The following is a 3,138-nucleotide window of genomic DNA, read 5'->3' as shown; positions in this document are numbered from 1 at the left end:
GAATAAACAGCTGTACTCTGCTATGGTCCGATATGGAATTAGCCTCAAGGTAGCAACTCCGTATCATCCACAGACAAATGGGCAAGCTGAAGTCTCTAATAGAGAGCTAAAAAGAATCCTGGAACGGACTGTTATTGCCCGTAGAAAGGATTGGGCAAAGAGCTTGGATGATGCTCTGTGGGCATAGAGAACAGCATTCAAGACTTCTATAGGAACCTCTCCATACCAACTTGTGTATGGGAAGGCCTGTCATCTGCCCGTGGAACTGGAACATAAAGCCTACTGGGCTACCAGATTCCTAAACATGGATGCTAAGTTAGCTGGTGAAAAAAGATTGCTCCAGCTAAATGAGCTAGAGGAGTTCAGACTCAGTGCCTTTGAAAATGCAAAAATCTATAAGGAAAAGGCAAAGAAGTGGCATGACCAAAAGTTGTCATCCAGAGTCTTTGAACCAGGACAGAAAGTTCTGCTCTTCAACTCTAGGCTCAGACTATTCCCAGGAAAACTTAAATCCCGCTGGAGGGGTCCGTATGTGATTACAGGAGTGTCACCATATGGATATGTTGAGCTTCAAGATATTGATTCTGATAAAAAGTTCATTGTTAATGGACAGAGAATCAAGCATTATCTTGAAGGCAATTTTGAGCAGGAATTCTCAAAACTGAGACTTGAGTGATTCTCAGTGAAGGTCCAGCTAAAGACAATAAAGAAGCGCTTGCTGGGAGGCAACCCAGTCATTAGCGGGTTATCTGTTTTATTTAATAAAAGTTTGATACATATTCTCAAAGGGTGATCATCAAAATTGAAGGAATTCACAGAGTTACAGAAGGATTCAGTGCAAAAAGCAGAGAAAAAGGGTTCGCTGGCAAGAAAACGCCAGTAAAGGGTACTCTGGGCGTTAAACGCCAAAATGGATACCATTCTGGGCGTTTAACGCCAGATTGGTAGCATCCTGGGCGTTCAACAAAACGCCCAGTGATAAAGGGGATTTCTGGCGTTTAACGCCAGCCAGGTAAACGCCAGAATGGATACCATTCTGGGCGTTTAACGCCAGAAAGTCAGGGGTCAGAGATTTTGTTTTCCACTTCAAATTTTTTCAAACTTTCTTGTTTTGATCCATAATTTTCTGCATAAATACATTACAAACTTTCATCATTCACCTTCAAATTTCAAAAATTAAACAATTTTCTAAATCATTCTTCAAATCTATTTCAAATCCTTTCCAAATCTTCTTCAAAAACTCAAATCTCTTCTCAATTTCTTTCCATATCTTCTCAAATCTCCTTCAAAGTTTTCGAAATCTCTCCCCCTCCCTTATAAATACACATTCGGCCATCTCACTCTTCCCACCATTCGAATTTGCTCTCCTCTTCTCTCTCCCCCTTCCTTTCTTTTGCTTGAGGGCAAGCAAACCTCTAAGTTTCGTGTGCTTTTCCGTGATCACTAAGCCAAGATTTATCAATATCATGGCTCCTAAGGCAAAACAAACCAATTCAAGAGGCAAGAAAGAGAATACACCAAAGAATCTTTGGAATCAAGAGAAGTTCTTAACCAAAGAACATGCAGACCATTACCATAAAATAATGGGTCTGAGGTTAGTGATCCTGGAAGTCAGATTCGATCTAAAAGAAGATGAATATCTGGAGATCCAAGAGCAAATTCGAAACAGAGGATGGGAAGTTCTAACCAACCCTGAGACAAAGGTTGGAAGGAACATGGTTCAGGAATTCTACTCAAATCTGTGGCTGACAGATAAGCAGAGAATGACTGGAACTGCTTTTTATACCTGCAGAACCATGGTCAGAGGAAGAATTATTTACTTCCATCTGGACAAAATAAGAGAGGTCTTCAAATTGCCTCAACTGCAAGATGATCCTGAATCCTTTAATAGGAGAATGGTGAGAGCAGATAAGGGGTCGGATCAAGTTCTAAAGGACATATGCCTCCCTGGAACTAAGTGGACAACCAATTCAAAAGGTGTCCCAAATTAAACCAACTCAAGAGAGGAGATCTCAAACCAATTGCAAGAGGTTGGCTAGACTTCATTGGGCGTTCTATATTGCCCACTAGCAGCCATTCTGAGGTTACCATCAAGAGAGCAGTGATGATTCATTGCATTATGCTGGGAAAAGAAGTGGAGGTTCATCATCTGATTGCTTGTGAGATTTACACAATTGCAAACAAGAATTCCACTGAAGCCAAACTGGCTTACCCAAGCTTAATCTCCTTGCTATGTAAAGATGCTGGGGTGAGGATGGGAGTAGATGAATTCATCCTAACTGAACATCCAATCACCAAGAAGTCAATGGAAGGACAAATGCAAGATAACTCTATCAAAAGGAGGGCGCAGGAGCTCCTCCCTGAACTTCCTGAAATTGACTACTGGGCCAGCCTTAAAGCATCTGTTGCCAAGCTGCAAGAAACTATGGAACAAATTAAGAAAGAACAACAGAATCAAAACTGCATGCTCTGCAAATTGCTGAAGGAACAAGAGAAGCAGGGGCGTGAGCTACAAGAGCTGAAGCGCCAGAAGCTCTCCCTTGAAGGGTCAAATACCCCACAAGTTGAGGGAGCATCCACTTCTCAAAATCAAGGTTGTTGAGTCATAACTCTGTGATAACTGATGATTGGATTTTTGACGGTTTAGAATTTCTCAAATAAAATTTCGTCGAAGTATAGTTTCTAAACCAAGCAATAATCCTTTCATACAAAAAGTTGTTTGTCACTAAAACAAACCCCTAAATTTATAAACCGAAGTATTCAAACCTTGGGTCGTTCTCCCTAGGAATTACAATAAAGTGTCTTGTTATTGGTTTGAGTTGTTTTGGGGTTTTAGATAAGAGACATGAAAGTAAATGGCAATAAAAATAAACTAACAACTATAAAAGGCTCTTGGCAAGGTATGAAAATTAGAAGTCCTATCCTAGTTATCCTTCTCAATTGTGATGAGAATTATTCATTGCTACCACTTAGTTAACCTCTAACCATGGAGGAAAGTCAAGTGGATGAATTGACTTGAGCCACAAGTCCTAGCCAAACTCCTAAAGGAAAGACTAGCTTTAGAGGCATTCAAATCAATTAGCAATCTCTCCAATTATCAATCAACAAAGGAATTAGATAACTCAAGTGTCACTAATT

This window comes from Arachis duranensis, chromosome 7 (genome assembly GCF_000817695.3).
Source record: "Arachis duranensis cultivar V14167 chromosome 7, aradu.V14167.gnm2.J7QH, whole genome shotgun sequence".
NCBI lineage: Eukaryota > Viridiplantae > Streptophyta > Magnoliopsida > Fabales > Fabaceae > Arachis > Arachis duranensis.
Note: the sequence above shows the minus strand (reverse complement) of the source record.